The 19,985-nt window shown below is 38.9% G+C and overlaps 1 protein-coding gene across 5 annotated transcripts in view; it reads left to right on the top strand.

The window, feature by feature from the left end:
- Positions 1 to 19,985, top strand: part of TBC1D22A (TBC1 domain family member 22A) — a 448,171-nt gene that overhangs the window by 384,635 nt on the left and 43,551 nt on the right. The window lies entirely within an intron of this gene.

The raw sequence follows: 19,985 nt of genomic DNA, 5'->3' as shown, positions 1-19,985 counted from the left end.
TAATGGTGTGCAGAGCCTTTCACTTCTAGATTAGTATGTTGCTGGTGAACCAGGTCAGTAGGGGCTATAATAGGTTGCGAGCTCATGCTTCTGCAGTTGCATATAGGAAACAGTTTGGTATCCTTGCCTATTGCACTCCCTAAAACATGATGTCCATTCGACAAAATACATCATTATACCTGTCACTATTATTGGCAACCTTGGTGGAGGATCCAGGCGTGCATGTCAAAAAGGAGGCAATTTCTGGAGGCTTCTGATCTCAAATTCTGGTGTGATTCTAGCAAGGCACTCCCAGGGAGGAGACTGTCCTTTTTCCCACCCTTTGTGGGTGTTTTGGTGTGTGTGTGTTGTGGCATAAAGTATGCAGCTAATGGATTTGTGTGGCAAGGAAGAGGGGAAATGAGCTAAAGAGAGATTATGGACCTGATGGAGTGAGATTCTGTAAGAGGCACAGCACAGAACTCTGAGTGCAGAGAGAAGGCAAAGGGTAGGAATGGTGTCCCTTGCCTGTGTTTGCCTGAAGCAGGGAAGGGGGGCGGGATGGATTACCTGTTCTGTTCATTCCCTCTGAAGCAGCTGGCATTGGCCACTATCAGAAGACAGGATATTGGGCTAGATGGACCTTTGGTCTGACCTAGTATGGCTGGTTTTCTATGTTCTGATGTTCTTAGGGGATTTAAGCCACCTTTGTGCTTTCCTAATTCTGATTTATCCCATGGTTCGTGGCATAACACAGACAGTGCTGGGGGCTTTAATAAGTTACAGCAGCTTGTTCCCAGCTGCCTCTGGACCACAGTGAAGCCCAAAATCTCTGGAGCACTGAGTGCTGTGGCTCTACCCGTTGTGTGGCCAATGGCTGAGTGATAATCTGCTGGAATTCCGAGAATTGTGACTTACTGTGTTACCCCTCTCAGTCTCAACAAGAGGGTTTTGGTACTGCTAAACTGTATGCTTATTCCCTAACATATCAGCTTGTCTGTCTTGCCAGCAAACTCTTCAGGACTCTGCCAGTCCAAACCTTCCCATGAAGTTAATGAACAGTGGACCCCAACTTCTGAGTTTCCCAGAGACGTCTCCCCGCAGTGTCCAGGCCATTACAGAACAGTCACGGAATTCATTTGTTGCAAAGAGACAAGACACTACAGTCTGTTATCTTAACTGGGGATAAAGCGCCCGTCCCCTCAATCAGGGCACTGCACTGGTTTATATTAAAAGTAAAACAAGTTTATTTAACTAATATTAAAGAAGACAGTTGGCATTTTTTCAGAGACAAACTATCCCACTGCATAGGAAAGATAGGAAGTATGGCAAGAGACCACCCTGGCTTAACCAGGAGATCTTCAATGATCTAAAAATCAAAAAATAGTCCCACAAAAAGTGAAAACTAGTTCAAATTACAAAGAATGAATATAAAGAAATAACACAAGTGTGTAGGGACAAAATTAGAAAGGCCAAGGCACAAAACGAGATCAAACTAGCTAGAGACATAAAGGGTAACAAGAAAACATTCTACAAATACATTAAAAGCAAGAGGAAGACCAAGGACAGGGTAGGCCTGTTACTCAATGATGAGGGATAAATAATAACAGAAAATGTGGAAATGGCAGAGGTGCTTTATGATTTCTTTGTTTCAGTTTTCACCCAGAGGTTGGTGGTGATTGGACATCAACATAGTGAATACCAGTGAAAATAAGGTAGGATCAGAAAAGGCTAAAATAGGGAAAGAACAAGTTAAAAATTACTTAGACAAATTAGATGTCTTCAAGTCACCAGGGCCTGATGAAATGCATCCTAGAATACTCAAGGAGCTGACTGAGGAGATATCTGAGGGCAAATATAGTGCCAATCTATAAAAAGGGAAATAAGGACATCCCGGAGAATTAGACCAGTCTTGTGTCCAGTTCTGGGCGCCACTTTTCAGGAAGGCTGTGGACAAATTGGAGAAAGTCCAGAGAAGAGCAACAAAAATTATTAAAGGTTTAGAAAACGTGATCCATGAGGGAAGATTGAAAAAATTGGGTTTGTTTAGTCTGGAAAAGAGAAGACAAGTTTTCAAGTATGTAAAATGTTACAAGGAGCAGAGGAGAAAAATTGTTTTTCTTAACCTTCGAAGATAAGACAAGAAGCAATGAGCTTAAATTGCAGCAAGGGAGGTTTCGGTTGGACGTTAGGGAAAACTTCCTAACTGTCAGGGTGGTTAAATTCTCAAGAGAACAAGAACACCTAGCTCCTGCAGCTATGAACTGACCTGGAGAGCGCTCTCTGCATTTTTTTATCAGCCGTATTTAAGATTGGATTGTTGTATTTAAATTTCCTCCAAATATAATTAAATCAGATTGTCAAAAGAGGGAGGAAATTCTCAAAAAGGAACTGAATCTGGAATAAGAACTGATCTTTAGTTATCTTTCTTGTCCATCACTGTCCTTTTAATCAACAGAAAATCTGTCTCCTTAAGTTTTAATTGCAGAAACTTCAAACTGCAAAGATTTAAACCAATAGCTCTCTCTCATTTCTTAACTCTTGCTGGAGCAAAAGAATTCCTGGCCATACCAGTCCGGAGCCAGTTTGCTTTCAGGGTGAACTCCTTCAGTTAGGTTTCAGAGTAGCAGCCATGTTAGTCTGTATCCATAAAAAGAAAAGGAGTACTTGTGGCACCTTAGAGACTAACAAATTTATTTGAGCATAAGCTTTTGTGAGCTACAGCTCACTTTTTCATGAGCTACAGCTCCGATGAAGTGAGCTGTAGCTCACAAAAGCTTATGCTCTAATAAATTTGTTAGTTTCTAAGATGCCACAAGTACTCCTTTTCTTTTTCCCTTTATTTTCGTGGACATTAATTATTAAACCCTTGAATGAAGGCACACCCATAAGTTAGCCAAAAACTCAATTTAAGAGTATGAGGTGAACTCCTGGCCCCATTGATTGCAATGGCAAAGTCTCATTGACTTCAGGAGAGATGTTCACCCCTTACCCCATTAGTCTCCAAGGAATGTGAAATGTAATTTTCCCATGTAGTGAACCTTACTTTTGTCTCCACTTGGCTAATTTAGACAGTTACCTTTGTACTATTAACAGACATTTCTTAAAACCTGCTTTCAACACACTCAAACTTTTCTAAGATGATATACAAATAACAGAATTTTTGCAGTGGGTTAGTAAAGTACATGAATGATGTAGCTCAGAAATACTTTATGACCAAGCTGTATGGTGCTCAAGAAAATAAGTGGTTTATAAGCAGATATATTCTTCATTTGTTTATTCTGAAATGCATATCTGAAAAGGGGAAAAGCTGTTTCCATTGCTCTGAATAACCAGTCTTTTTTTCTGTTTAACTCTGTGTGCCAGTTGAAGAATTATATTTTTCTTTGTTCTGCCTTTATATCCAATGTTAGGTAATATTTGAATAGTTTGGTTCTGTGTCAACCAGTGAATATATTATAATGGTTAATGGTTCATGAAAAAGTTTGAATGTGTGCAATGACAAGTTCAGTTCAGATTTCATGAGCAACTTGTTCACAAATTCATTTTCTTACACTTCCCTTCAAACAGAAGTCTTTCCTAGTAGATTTAAGATGATTGACAGCTAGGCTCCATGGGACTTACATATGCGGGACTCAGTAAATCTTCATCTTTACACCTCCAGTGCTTTTCATAGTTCTTCAAAATGAACAAAGAAAGTATATGGCAAAATGGGTAGCAACTTATACTTGTCATTTCAATTATGTGCTACACTGATCATTGTTTACCTTAATTATTTATCAAATATCAATATGTTCAAGGGGGAGGGGCAAAATGTTAATTATGGTCAAAGTTTAATGGAAACATTTATATGTGAACACTTCTCGTGTTTGAGATAGGAGATAGGCTGGGAATTATTAGGTTATATACTGAACTGAATACCTAACTTAGGGTAAAACAGCCTATATTTTAACATTTTACTTTCATAACCTTTGCTTTGAATCAGATGATAACCAGGAAAGAATTTGAAAAGCTGGTTTACTTTTCAGGGAGGAAGGAAAGAAAAGGGTGTTTTCTACTATCTAATACCTTCTCTTGTTACTTTTTTCTTGTTAAAAATAATCAGATATAATTATGGGGATGCTACGTAATATTCGTACCTAAAGTATCTGAGACAGGTATTTAGATGAGATGTAGTTGCTACTGTTATTTTCAGTGAATCTTGACATGACTGGAGAATCGGTGTGAATACAATGGACTACTGGCATTTGTCAGTGAACATAATTACTTCTCTGTGAATTTGATAAGTGTGTAAAATATTATGTATAATTTATAATTACTTGTGACTGTTTTATAACAGTTACGTTAGTCATTTACAGATTACAATACTGATATAATACTTCTCTCCCCCACCCCCTAATCACTGTAGTATTACCTGCGTGCCTCCCACCAATATTAAAGAATTTATTCTCACAACAACCCTGTGAGGTAGGGAAGTTTTCTTACCCACATTTCACAGATGAGAAATTATGGTGCAGGGAAAGATTAAAGGACAGATTTAAAATCACACAGGATGTCTGTCCCAGACCCTGGAATTGAACATTGATGTCCTGAATTGTATTCCTGTACTTTAACCACTAGACCATCCTTCCTATGGCTGGTTTTTCATTTTAATTATTCCTGTAGTTAACAAATTGGATAAAGTAAAAAGATTTCAAGAGCTGAAAAGGCTACTTGTGCAGCAAGTTATAATATTTGAGTGAAAATGTGAAAGGGCAAGATGTTTATTTGAAAAGTAACTGTTTATTTTAGTCATTAATATTCAGAGTTTTTATCAGAACATATTTTTGAAACTAATGGAATGGATTCATACTCATTTTAGTAGAACTTTCTTCTGTCACGAAACTAGTAATTATGGCAGATGTTTCGGTGTCATCTTACATAAGATTCTTCTTCTTATAATAATAATTATTAATAATAAATATTGTGCTTTTCATCAATACAATAGAACCTCAGAGTTATGAACTCACAGGTCAACCACACACCTCATTTGGAACTGTATGTACGCAATCAGGCAGCAAGCAGAGACAAAAAAAATCCAGTATAGTACTGTGTTAAAACATAAACTGCTAAGAAAAAAAAGGAAAATTTAAAAAAAAAATTGATGAAGTAAGGAAACTGTTTCTATGCGTGTTTCATTTAAATTAAGATGGTTAAACACAGCATTTTTCTTCTGCATAGTAAAGTTTCAAAGTTGTATTAAGTGAATGTTCAGTTGTAAACAACCACAGAACCAAAGAACAACCATAATGTTTTGTTCAGTGTTACCAACATTCTTTCTTTCCCAAGGTGTTGGTAACTGAGGCTCTACTTTAGATCTCAAAGTGCTTCATAATCCCTTGCGAGCTAGGGAAATGTTGTTATCCCTGTTTTACAGATGGGGACTTGAGTCATAGAGAGGCTATATGATTTGCCCAAGGTCACACAGGAAGTTTTGTAGTAAAGCGGGGAATTGAACCCCAGTCTTTCAAGTCCTAGGCGAGTGCCCTAGTCACTAGATCATCTTTCCCCTTTATAATTTAAAGGAATCTTTGCATTTCTTTTTGAAACAAAAGAAATTACTTGTAAACTAAGTTAATAAGGATCCACTTCAGGAAACAACTTACGTGCATGCTTAAATGCCCTTCCTGAATGGGGATGTGATCCTGAATTACGGCCAAATTTGCAATATTTTGAGAAGACTCGTTGTGATCTGTTTTCATAGCATTATATAAGTTATAAATATCAGAGATTTCTTACAGTATATAGTTCAGCTGTTTTCAAACTGGGGGTCAGGATCCCAAAGTGGGTTGTGACCCCGTTTTAATGGGGTCGCCAGAACTGGTGTTAGACTTGCTGGGGCCCAGGGCCAAAGCCAAAGCCTGAGCCCGCACTGGGGCTCAGGCTACAGGCCCCCTGCCTAAGGCTGAAGCCTTTGGACTTGAGCTTTGGCACCCCATGTTTGGGGAGGTGGAGCTCGGGCTTCAGCTTTGCCCCCCCCGGGGCAGCAGAGCTCAGGCGGCCTCAGGGTTCAATCCTCCCTCCTGGGGTCATGTAGTAATTTTTGTCGTTAGAAAGGGGTCATAGTAAAATGATGTTTGAGAACCCCGATCTAGTTCATTTCCCTGCAAATGCAGGAATGTTTTCTACAGTTATCTTTCTACTGTTGTAAAACTCAGAAGCTATGGATATTCAAGCCCTTTCATTGGGAGCTATTTCATATCTGCAAATATCTCACTGTGAGAAAAAACTATCATGATATGTTTCTCTCTCAATTTAATCAAAAAAGAACTAGATAAGTTCATGGAGGATAGGTCCAGCAGTGGCTATTAGTCAGGATAGGCAGGGATGCTGTCCCTAGCCTCTGTTTGCCAGAAGCTGGGAATGAGCAACAGGGGATGGATCACTTGGTGATTGGTTCTGTTCATTCCCTCTGGAGCACCTGGCATTGGCCAGTGTCGGAAGACAGGATACTGGGCTAGATGGATCTTTGGTCTGACCCAGTATGGCCGTTCTTATGTTCTTATCCCATTACTCCTAGATTACACTAAAAAAAATTCTCTGCTTCCTTGGCGTTGACCCTTTTAGAACTGAGCACAATATTTACACCAGAGTCAGATAGAAAACGGGTCTCCTATGCCGTGATATGCAGCTTAAACGTGCATTCACCATTTTGCAGCCGTATCACACTGTAAAAGGTCATTTTATCATAGTATTACAACACTAGGCAATCTTATCTACCTTATATGCAAACTGTCCCCAACAGAGATAAATTAAGTGTGTCATGGCATCCTTAACTCAACTTGTCGTCTTTTGCTTGTTTATGTCTTATACTCAAAGCTGTTTTAAAACTGGGTTCCCCCATTTAAATATTCTGTTCTTGCCATCTAAAATAGGCTTCTGGGTCCACAGTGTGAGGCAGTGTCATCACTGTGGTAGTTTGGTTTTGCCTGAGTTTGTCAAACTCCATTCCTGTGAAGTAATTCCAAAACCTAAAATAATAAAATACTAATTTCTCTGCATTCTCCTCTTAAACATCCCTTTGCACACAAATGTTTTCTTCCTTTGCCATCTGTGCCTTGCCAGTCATTAAATACTTGGTCATTAACTATTATTTAAAATCAACTTAATTCTAAGCAGTATTTTAATTTAAATTCAGTAGTACCTGCAGTTACTGTGCATCTTGAATGACAAGATTATTAATTTGTACATGATCTAGGGCAGATAAACTTCAAGAAGTATCCTGTTGAAAAATGTAATTACATTTCGGGCTTTATTGAAGTATCTCAATATCATCTCAGTTTCAACCATCACAATTTCAACCATCACACATTTCTTTTTTTCCAGACATTAGAGATATCCAAAACAAATCTAGTATGGAAATTAAATTACTTATTACCCTAGAGAGGGTGGACCTTGAATTTCTATGTTAAATTCATTGGATAGGCATTTTAAGAAATATTATTAGCTCTTTGTTCAACAAAAAAAGTTCTGTATAGTTTTTCAAGTTTCCATGGTTACATAAAAAACAATCCTAGATAATTTCTAGTTGGTAATGTTTGTATGTACTATATCCAATGTAACAGACCTAAAACATCTTACTCTAAATGTTATTTTCTAAAAGATACTTGTTGTTTGTACAGCACCTAGTAAATTGGGGACTTTGAATGTTGTTGCAATATAAAGAATGAATTGTAATAATTATAGGTCTCAAAATTTAGGATTCCCAGAATATTGGTCTTTTAAAAACTAATAACTTAAGTATTTAATTTCTAACACATCCAGGAAATTTTGTGCAACAATAAAAGTTCAGCATCTACATATTTGTGTACATGGAGAAAGACAAAGTTTTTAATCTCATTTTTAGAGCTTTTGCTGCTGCCAAGTTTTGTTTTCAGAAAGTCTTTGTGGAATGTCAAGCTTCAGATAAACAAGAAAAAACAACTTTTTAAAGTCTCATTTTAACCAAATGAGGTGGCAGTGTTTCTTTTATATCAGTGAAGATATAGAACTGTATGCCAATAACTCACATATGTGAAATAACAGGGTAGCCAAGAAGAGGTCACTGAGCCAATGGTGAGCCATTTCCAGCAGTTGACAAGAACAGTAGGGAGGGAAATAAACAAGGGGAAATAGTTTTACTTTCTGTAATGACACATCCACTCCCAGTCTTTATTCAAGCCTAAGTTAATTGTATCCAGTTGGAAAATTAATTCCAATTCAGCAGTCTCTTGTTGGAGTCTGTCTTTGAAGTTTTTTTTGTTGAAGAATTGCAACTTTTAGGTCTGTAATCGAGTGACCAAAGAGATTGAAGTGTTCTCCGACTGGTTTTTGAATGTTATAATTCTTGACGTCTGATTTGTGTCCATTTATTCTTTTACGTAGAAACTGTCCAGTTTGGCCAATATACATGGCAGAGGGGCATTGCTAGCACATGATGGCATATATCACATTGGTAGATGTGCAGATGAACAAGCCTCTGATAGTGTGGCTGATGTGATTAGGCCCTATGATGGTGTCCCCTGAATAGATATGTGGACACAGTTGGCAACGGGCTTTGTTCCTGGGTTAGTGTTTTTGTTGTGTGGTGTGTGGTTGCTGGTGAGTTTTTGCTTCAGGTTGGGGGGCTGTCTGTAAGCAAGGACTGGCCTGTCTCCCAAGATCTGTGAGAGTGATGGGTCGTCCTTCAGGATAGGTTGTAGATCCTTGATGATGCGTTGGAGAGGTTTTAGTTGGGGGCTGAAGGTGACGGCTAGTGGCGTTCTGTTATTTTCTTTGTTGGGCCTGTCCTGTAGTAGGTAACTTCTGGGTACTCTTCTGGCTCTGTCAGTCTGTTTCTTCACTTCAGCAGGTGGGTATTGTAGTTGTAAGAATGCTTGATAGAGATCTTGTAGGTGTTTGTCTGAGGGGTTGGAGCAAATGCGGTTGTATCGTAGAGCTTGGCTGTAGACAATGGATCATGTGTTGTGGTCTGGATGAAAGCTGGCGGCATGTAGGTAAGCATAGCGGTCAGTAGGTTTCCGGTATAGGATGGCATTTATGTGACCATCGCTTAGTAGCACAGTAGTGTCCAGGAAGTGGATCTCTTGTGCGGACTGGTCCAGGCTGAGGTTGATGGTGGGATGGAAATTATTGAAATCATGGTGGAATTCCTCAAGGGCTTCTTTTCCCTGGGTCCAGATGATGAAGATGTCATCAACGTAGCACAAGTAGAGTAGGGGCGTTAGGGGACGAGAGCTGAGGAAGCGTTGTTCTAAAAGTCAGCCATAAAAATGTTGGCATACTGTGGGGCCATGCGGGTACCCATTAGCAGTGCCGTTGATTTGAAGGTATACATTATCCCCAAATGTGAAATAGTTATGGGTGAGGACAAAGTCACAAAGTTCAGCCACCAGGTTAGCCGTGACATTATCGGGGATAGTGTTCTTGACGGCTTGTAGTCCATCTTTGTGTGGAATGTTGGTGTAGAGGGCTTCTACATCCATAGTGGCCAGAATGGTGTTATCAGGAAGATCACCGATGGATTGTAGTTTCCTCAGGAAGTCAGTGGTATCTCGAAGGTAGCTGGGAGTGCGGGTAGCGTAGGGCCTGAGGAGGGAGTCTACATAGCCAGACAATCCTGCTGTCAGGGTGCCAATGCCTAAGATGATGGGGCGCCCAGGATTTCCAGGTTTATGGATCTTGGGTAGTAGATAGAATATCCCAGGTCGGGGTTCCAGGGGTGTGTCTGTGCAGATTTGATCTTGTGCTTTTTCAGGGAGGCTTACCCTCTCCTTTTTATATGTCTGATATTTCTTTTTATCTTTATCATTTTTTATCTTCTCATCTTTGTAGTCTTAACCAGTCCTTTTAGTACCCATTCCTAGCAGGTTTATCTGTAGAGAGCTGTTAGGTGCCCCAGTCTCTTACAATGATTCTCTGATGGGGAAGAGCACACTGTGGTCACAGTTCCTCTGGTTACATCAGCTAGATAGGAAGACCCAGTATTGTCTCATTTCAGCTTTGTTGGTCACACTTCACATACATTAGAACTCTGGTATTTGGCTTCCCTGTGACTTGAGCCACAGATTATACAGCACTGGAAAAACTCCTTTGCATTCAAGATCCCTCCTACCCTTTCCTAGAGCATCTGTCAGATAAAGTGAATTTGAACCCAATGGATAATCCTTCAGGAGGACAGATTCAGCTGGCAGTGCTCTTAAAGAGCACTGCTCGGATAAGGGGGAAGAGTCCAAAGAACACCTACAGTCAGAGGTAAAGGAAGCAGTTGATTTACTATTCTGGAATCTTAGAAACATTTGGCTTTGGGGGCCTAGGAGAATTTTGACTAAATCAATCATTCATCCTTAATACAATTTAAAGATCGTTTTAATCCTGTCTTATCAGTAAAAGTTCTGATTCTTATATTCACAAATCCTCCTCTCTTTTGTCAGTGATTTTGTGGATGGAGTTTTTATAAAAGTTATTATCATGGAGACTGAAGGAAACTCTGAAGTACCTAGGACCAGTGCTACCCAAAGTGGTGGTCTGTGGAACGGTGCCAGTCCGCGAGCCAACGGCTGCTGGTCTGCGCGCACATTGGAAAAAAAATTGTTGGTCCCCCACATCAGATAGCTTGAGAAGCACTGCCCTAGAGGTCTTGATCTTTAGGAAAGAAACACTGAATGGAACTCCATTTTCCATAGGGAGCTATTGCAGAGAGCAGAGGACTGCGGTGATATGTTCATAGCAACCTAATTTAGCAGATAGGCATCTGTATTTGTACCAGCTAGAGTTTTTCTGAGGGTGTCGCTTCAGCAACAAATGCATGGCTCACTGTAGTCAGATCTTTCTCCAGTAGGATGTGTGCAATCTTCTGGCCAGCCACAAATAAAATGGCCTTTTTTGCCACAGAAGATTCCAGAACAACTTAATTCTGAGGTCTGAGGACCTCAATAGAGGGGGATGCTGTAGGGTGGCTAAATTCTTCATGACCCTTCCCTCTTCTTTACCAGCATTCCTTCAAACTTGCCTAGGTTCAGTTTATGCTAAGTATTTTCATACAGTTGCTAATTTTTGGCTAGGCATTGAGAAAGGCTGTGATGCTGTTCAGGTTTTACCTTTTCAGTAAATCTAGTGCTGGGTGTCATCCACATGTTGATGGCACTTCAGCCTGAATTCTCATTCTCTCCAGGAGATGGAAGTTATTTGACTAAGATAGGAGGGAGTCCTTAGATTTTTATGTTCACATCCAGACCAAGGTACTGTAAGAAACCCAAAGTAGAAAGTTGGGTTAGGAGCTTTTGGACTAGTGTATCACAAGCTTCATGCAGATGGATATTGACGTTTCACAAGATATGAGGTCTTGTGAACTTCATCACCATGTCAACTTCTCTGAGCAGCTTTGGTGGCTGGAGGTTTATAGATTAGTAGGATGCTCAGATTAGTCTAGTGGATTTTTACTGCATTTCAGCTCGAAAAGGAATAGAATGTTTACTGCACCTCTAGATTTGTCTTCCCTTTGTCTCATCGTCTCTTTGTGGGTGTGTAAAGAAATAACCTTCTCCAGGTTTGGGTAAATGTATTTTGGTAGAGAAGATGTGAATCCAGCATTTACTTTATTAATTTAAGAGACTATTTTCAAAAGCACAAATGGTTTTAAGGTGTTTAGCTGCTATTAACTTTTAATGGGAATTAGGTGCCTAAGTGCCATTTGTGCATTTCAAAATCTCACTCTTCACTATTAATTTTTAAAAAATTGTATTAGCTTTGTCTTTGGACTCAAATTAAATGGACACTCAAAGGATTTTGTTTTCTGTGAGCTTTTACTGCATTTTAGCCAAAGGAAAACATTCTGTTCAGGCAGAATTTTTATGGTTATTCTGTAAACCTATACTGAACATATGTATACTCTTGCCAAGAATTGATTGGATGTATTTTATTGATTTGTTTTAAATGCTGCCATTACTATTCACTTCATGCAGTAACTAATTAGATAATCACCATAACATAGCAACCTCAGAAGTATATCACTTGCATACTACTCCCTTTTCTCTGAATAACTGCAGTTATAGCATCTTCAGGGTCAAAGTTTATTCAGGAAGAAAACATAAAGGACGGCGAAGGACAGAGCTTGTGCGGTATAATGTGTATTTAAGGACTTTAGAGGTCACTCAGTAACAGTAACTTACTAAGAATTCTTTTCTAAGACTCACTTTACTGTACTAATTCTATGATCCTAACATTGTAATCCTGTAAATCTTAAGTTTCATACCTAGAATCATAGGACTGGAAGGGACTTCAAGAGATCATCAAGTAAGTATTAGACCATCCCTGACAGGTGTTTGTCTAACCTGCTCTTTAAAATCTCCAATGATGAAGATTCCACAGTCTCCCCTAGGCAATGCTTAACCATCCTGACAGTTATTTTTCCTAATGTCCAACATAAATCACCCTTGCTGCAAATTAAGCCCATTGCTTCTTGTCGTATCCTCAGAGGTTAAGCAGAAGAATTTTTCTCCCTCCTCCTTATAACAATCTTTTATGTACTTGAAAACTGTTATCATGTCCCCATGCAGTCTTCTCTTCTTCAGACTAAACAAACCCAATTTTTTCAATCTTCACTCCTTCAATCGTCACACTTTCTAGACCTTTAACAATTATTGTTGCTCTTCTCTGGACTCTCTCCAATTTGTCCACAGCCATCCTGAAATGTGGTGCCCACAACTGGACACAATACTCCAGTTGAGGCCTAATCAGCATGGGCATAGAGCAGAAGAGTTACTTCTCGAGTCTTGCTTACAACGCTCCTGCTAATACATCCCAGAATGATGTATGCTTTTATTGCAACCGGGTTACGCTGTTGACTCATATTTAACTTGTGATCCACTATGGCTCCCAGATCCCTTTCTGCAGTACTCCTTGCTAGGCAGTCATTTCCCATTTTGTATGGCTGCATCTGATTGTTCCTTCCTAAGTGGAGTACTTTGCATTTGTCCTTATTGAATTTCATTCTATTTACTTCAAACCATTTCTCCAGTTTGTCTAGATCATTTTGAATTGCAACCCTTCCCATCTTGGTATAGTCCGCAAACTTTATAAGTGTACTCTATTCCATTATCTCAGTCTTTGATGAAGATATTGAACAGAACCAGGCCCAGAACTTATCTCTACGGAACCCCACTCAATGTGCCCTTCCAGCATGACTGTGAATCACTGATAACTACTCTCTGGGAATGGTTTTCCAAACAGTTATGCACCCATCTTATAGTAGCTCCATCTATAATGCTATATATAATGCAGTGTTTAGAAGTTTGATATAATGCAGATTCTTGTTCACTCTTTGAAACTTGTATATTTTGAATGTGATTAGGTCAACTCCATTAGCCTTGTAGTGTCATGGGTCAGATTTTGCTACTTGCCCCAGGAATCCTTTCTCAATTTTATAAATGGAAAGTGCATAATGAAATTTGTGCTAACTGAAGTGTTTTTATCTGTTGTCTTCATTAATTATTTTATTTTAATTGCAACATGTTTAATGTGGCACAGTGTCCTTTACTTGATTATATTTGCCCAAGGTTGTCCTTTTAGAGTTTGAATGATCTGACACAGAACAAAAAGCCCCAGATGTAGCAACAATAAGTGAATAACAAATGCAACTGTTGGGGGCGGGGGATAGGGCACAAGCTGGCCTTGATTGAATGGAATTTAATCATTTTGGTTTTAAAGAAAATTTCATAGTTAATAATATTTTTAGTGACATGAGTTCTCAGTTGCTTGCATTCTGATGAGTTCACAAGAGATGCAGGAATAAGATCATTAAGGATCAACTGTTACATTTTGCTGAAGTGAACACTGATACATTTTTCTTTTACAAAGCATATTTGTATTCTGAATCTGTTTCTAGAGAGAGGGAACCATTTCTGGTGATTTGCAATGCTATGTTCTGTAACACCAAATAATTCATTAATAATAAACTTTATACCAACCAGTACAGGAGTATCACCCAATGAACCTGTCAAAAAGCTAAAAACTTTGACATTTTTTATTACATTATCACTCTTGATTAATTTATTTTCTGTTAAATACTCATCTGTGATTCTGTCTTGGCACCCAGCTACATTAATATCTCTTTATTATCTTTATTGGATGGCACCTCTGTCACTTCAAGGATTACAAGCAGTGATGAAGACTAAGTTGAAGCCAGGCAGTTTCTAAAAGAATTAATATTTGCTTTTACAATATGCAACAATGGGCATAGTTGGCAATAAAGATTACAAGCTAGCTACTCATTTTGCCACCAACTACTTTAGATCAAACAACTTTATCAGTTGACTGTTCTAATTACACATGTGCTGCTAGTTAGATTATAAAACCAAAAATATAGATATATCTCATCAGCTCTGTATTATATACTAAATGGCAAAAAATACCGACCTTCATTAACAGAGTTAAAGTTGCCTGATGATAGCTCATGCCTTTCCAGAATGTCAAGTTCTGCAAAAGTCCAAGTTAGAGTAAATGCCCACACAACCCTAACTCTGCCCCACTGGAACTGGCAGTAGCCAATGCGAATTACCTGCATGCAACTCCAGCTGCATTCACTGTGTTAAGCGTGGCTGTATTGAATGATGGAGGAGTAAGCTGGAGCAGCTTGGAAGAGGTGTGATTGTGATATGGGGAGATCTGGGTCTGAGCTCTCAAAAGAAAGAGGTGCATACACACTTTGAGGTTGTAGTCTGTATCATTTCAGTACAGAATTGTGTAGATTATGTCAGTAGCCGGGCACTGAGGTCATCTTGCCATGGGTATTGTCAGTAGTGAGGTGGGATATGAGAGCAGATTACAACAGAATATTCAGAAGGCACTGAAACTATTTTTGAAAAAAAATAAACTACAGCTTCCTGCGAGGGGAGGGTAATTGAGGTGGAAGAGTAGGCAGGAATGGGCAGTAGGGGTTGGGGATCAGGTATTGGGAGAGGATGGGGACTAGTGGGAGACTAGGAAGGGGGGCATACGGGTGAGTGACAGGAAGACTGAGGGAGAGTAAGGACAGGAGTGCTTGTCAGCTCCACATTCCCCTCTCTGGATAAAGGGGGATTGATAAAGAGTGGAGCAATATGCCTGCTTTTTTTTATTATTATTGCAGATATCTGTCCTGTGTTGGATTTGAATTCTCGGTGGTTGGTATAAAGCTTGGGTTTGATGACTGTGACATTCCATCATAGCTACTCAGACCCTTTGACAAAGATTGTTTTCCATAGAATCATAGAATATCAGGGTTGGAAGGGACCTGAGGAGGTCATCTAGTCCAACCCCCTGCGCAAAGCAGGACCAATCCCCAATTTTTGCCCCAGATCCCTAAATGGCCCCCTCAAGGATTGAGCTCACAACCCTGGGTTTAGCAGGCCAGTGCTCAACTATCCCTCCCCCCAAGTTAGTTAGCCTCCCTTCCAGATAGTTAGCCTCTCTCTGCATATGCACAGTGTAATTCTTTTAGTGCAGCACTTAATGCACAAGGTTTTTGACACTCTAAATGGAAGAAGTAAAGTCTTTTGCAAATAACTTTTTAATTTGATTTCCCCCAAGCTGCTAGTGGGTGCCGTACACTCTGTTGGGTTAACCCTCAAGCACTGGATGCTCTGGTGAGATGATCTGTGCCCTTATTTGATCTCTATTTGTGAGCAAAAAAAAGATTGGAAGTATTTCTCAACTATAAGAAAAACTCCTCTTTTTTCCATAGGCTTTATCTTGCAAACCTCTTGGCCCCAAATTTGGATCACTAACAGAATCCTGCATTAGGTACACCTAATTTCAATGCAGTCTGAGTAACCATGTTGATTTCTTTGCTCTTATAAGAGTCAACTTGAAACAGAAACTTGGTCTTAGCTATAGTACTACTATTGCCCTGCTGTAATATAAAATGCTGCTTTTAATGTTGGTCCCACATGAAAAGAATACTGTAGACATGCTGTTACTGCAGATGGCACATGTATACATCTGTGTTTGTTTTCAAATACCTTCCCCCACATTCACAAGATACAGCTCTGGTGCTGAGAATTTTAAAGTACTAGTACAGCAGCTAGCATGTATAGAAGTCCTACAGTTTTGTAGCGTTCTACTGCAGAAACTGAGGGGGAGGCTATATTTATAAACGAACCCTGTTCACAGAAATAGGCAGATACCATCTATGATGCTGTTGTACAAACAGATATGTGAAAATACCATGCAGTTCTACAACTTGCAAATCGATGTTTTACCAATAAGGATAGGATTAAATTGATCTGGGAAATAAAATGTATTTGTAAGTTTCTAAGACAATATTACAAAGAGGAATAAAAGCAAACTAATTGGGGGAAAAAATTTGACAAACTTTCTCATTCTCATTAAATATATGACTATAATGAGCAGATCTGTGAACAGAAGGTTGTACAACATTGAAAAATGTAGTTTGGGCCTAATATACTTAAGTAGTCCTTTATTATGTGTTTAAAAAAAGAAAAATAATATATCTGTTGACAATTTATAACCATGATTTTACTAGGATGCTAGAGTTAAATAGTTCAGCATAACTTCTAGTTATAAAAGTACATTTTAGATAATATAAATACGGTTGTATTTTTGCTTGTTCTAGTAAAAAGAATTAGTTGAAAAATATTTTGATAGAGTAAAATATGTGTAAAGAAAGTTATTTGTATAGCAAGCATTTGTAACTGGAACACAGAATAAAGAATCATTTTTGTTCATTCATCCATAAAGTGTTCCCTTGATATTCCTCTAGGTCTCTGGTTGGCATTAAGTGAACCTTTCATTTTTGATTCAGCTGAGCTGTTTGATAAATGTTAGACTCTTATTGTTTTTACTAGATGTTATAGTCTACAGTTAAATTAGATAGTGAGGGGAGAATGTATAGCTCCTTTGAAGAATTTAAGTAGGTCCTCAGGATTGGGGTGGGGGGGGAGAAACGCTGTTAAATAAATAAAATCATACTTCCTCTCAAGGTGTATTCACTTTGGGTATATTAAGTCAGTAAAATAAAAGTCCAATAAATGAGCATCAAAATGAAAAATCCTTTTTTAAAAAAAAAAAAACTTCGCACGTGGACAGTGTATTTCATCTGTAGATTTTGGAACACATTACTAAGATGTCTTAGCTATATTATCCCCATTTTACAGATGAAGAACTTGAGGCACAGGCTGCCAAGGCTCTTTAATAAGTGAGTGTAAGAGCTGGGCATAGAAACTGGGACTGTAATTTCATGACTACATTTAGGCATCTCCCGGATTTTCAATAGTTTCTAAGCACCTCCCTCAGTGTTTCTTGTCTCCCAATCACTGGACTTTTTCCTCCCTTCCATTTTTTCTGATTTTTCTGTATGTTAAGATGAAAGATTTTGGCATTTTAGAGCTTGTCTTCACTACAAGGGTAAGTTGACCTAAGTTACACTACTCCAGCTACGTGAATAATGTAGCTGGAGTCGGCGAAGCTTAGGTCGAATTACCCCAGTGTCTTCACTGTGCTGCGTCAACAGGAGAATCGACTATGATCGACTTCCCTTACAATTCTCGGAGAGCTGGAGTACCAGGGTCGACCAGAGACTGCTCTGCCATCAATTTAGCAGGTCTTCACTAGACTCACTAAATCGATCCCTGCTGCATCGATTACAGCAGTGTCAATCTCCCCGTCATGAAGACCAGCCCTTAAAACTGTTTTTGACATGGGGAAATAGCACCAGCAAAGGTCCTGTAGTATGATATAAAGTAGTACTAAGTAATTTAATAATCAACGTATTAAACTACTAGGCTCTTCAGTTAATATTAAAATCAAGTACCCTCTACCCCAGTCAAATCCAGGCACAGTATGAACTGCCCTCTCCTTGTGTTACTCTGGAATGATATTCAGTCCCACTTAATTTAGTTTCTCAGATACAATGGAGATGAATTAAGGATTGCTATTCCTCCATATATAATTGATGGGTTCAGAATGTGCTGCACTAAGGCTGTCTCAGCTGGTGGGAGGATCTTCCACCAAACAAAAATAGAATAGAATATAAAATTGTGTACCTTGATATCTTTGTGTTGGCCACTTTTTAAAGGTGGCTAAGTCCTCTTCAGAAAATGAAACCAATTGTGACAACCCCTTATCCCACTTCCCACCCCATACTAGGGTTGCCAACTTGGTGGTAATTAAAAACTGGACACTCCAACAGGAGTTCCAGAACCTCTCCTTCCCCCTGAGGACCCGCCCCTGCTCCCCATTCACTCCTCTTTTGCCCTCCTTCTGTCACTCACTATTTTTCCCCTCTCCCTGCATGGGTTGGGAGGGAATCATCTGCAGAGCCAGGGTTGGGAGCTGCAGCTGCCTGATGCAGATAGGAGGTGTCCCTGGCTAAGTAGGGGCTAGCGCATGTGATGACTCAGTACCTTCCCCGCCCACAGTAACCAGACTTTGGGTGTCCAGTCATTAGATCTGACTGGATACCATCAGGCACCCCTTTTGACCAGACTTTCCAGTCGGAAACCAGATTCCTGGCCATCCTACCCCATACATGCCATCCCTTTGTTAAAGCCCAACATATCTCAAATTGTGCCCCAAACCTTCCCCTTTCCCTGCCCCTCTTTGAGAAATGCTAATGCAGAACTTCATAATGTGATAATTTCCCTTTCTGACATGTTTTGAGCATTTAAATAGTAGATGAGGATATTAAAGTACTACCATTGGCCTCTGAATTAGCAACCTTTTGAATGGGGCAGTTCAAAACACACATTTATCATTTCAAGCTCTCTGCAAATTCAGCTGGATGTCTCTGCATCAGCCACAGGCTACATCTTCACTGCAAAAAGGTGTATTTTATGTTGAGATACAAGTTTGATGTAAAAACATACCTTTTTGCAGTGAAGCCATAGCCACTCACTTCACATTTCGAAGGTTTTCTTCACAATCATAACAGTAAGAGAATAACTTACTTTTTTAGTGAAAACTGACACTTTGGAGTACAGTTAAGATGTTTGTTCATATCCCCCTTACAACCCCTGGATTACATTAAATTATGTAATAACTTGTGTTTAATAATGTAATAACAAGTATTAATAATGTAATTATGTAATAAATGTAAAAACAAAAAATCAATTCCGTTCCACATTAATATGTAACCTTATCCCAGTGCTAAAATAGAGAATATGTTATGTTAAAAAATAGATTAGAAAAAAGAACAGTTATGCCTTAGGACATCTCTAAAAATACCAGATTAAAGAAGATGTTAACCATAGAAAAGCTATGCCAAAATATCAGAGAGCCAACACATTAGGTTGAAGCTAATGCAGCTGAAAGTTATGTTCAAGATATACTGGATAGTAACTACAGTTATGAAGTCAAGAATAAAGTAAAATGGCAAATGCAGGAAGAGTGAGAAATAGAAAGGTATTTTAATATGGTATGGTAATGCCCATTTGTATAAAAATATCGGGGGGAGGGGAATTAGAAATAGAATAAATTTGAGTCTAACCTGAGAAACATTCCAAGTGATCTGAAAATATGTTGTTAGGTAATTTAGCCATTATCATGAATTTAAACCAATTGCAAAATAAATTGGGAGCTATTGCAATGTCTAAGAGGTTAGGAATTCAGCAGTGGGGTTCAATATTGCAGAATGGTACAGTATATTGAAATGATTACATGAATTTAGAAAAAATTACTAGGCCTAAGTTAGAAAAGGGGATAGAACATTGCCTGGAGCGTTGTATGTAGTCTAGCATTTGTAGTATGTGAGCAGAATTATCTAGTGGTTAGAGCAGGCGCTGGGAAATTGAGATCTGGGTTCCGTTCCCCCCTCTACCACTAACTCATTGTATCTCCTTTGACAAATCATTTAGAGTTTACTTCTACTTTGAAAAATAACTATTGCTTAGAGTGTCTGCTTCCTGCATGTTGTCAATCATCTGTTTCATTTTCGCAAAAAAAAAAGTTTTTACTACTTTCTAGTCTTTTAGGCTATGTTGGCTCTATGAAGT

This window comes from Chelonia mydas, chromosome 1 (assembly GCF_015237465.2).
Source record: "Chelonia mydas isolate rCheMyd1 chromosome 1, rCheMyd1.pri.v2, whole genome shotgun sequence".
Classification (NCBI taxonomy): Eukaryota; Metazoa; Chordata; order Testudines; family Cheloniidae; genus Chelonia; species Chelonia mydas.
Note: the sequence above shows the minus strand (reverse complement) of the source record. Positions and strands in the feature narration are given on the sequence as shown.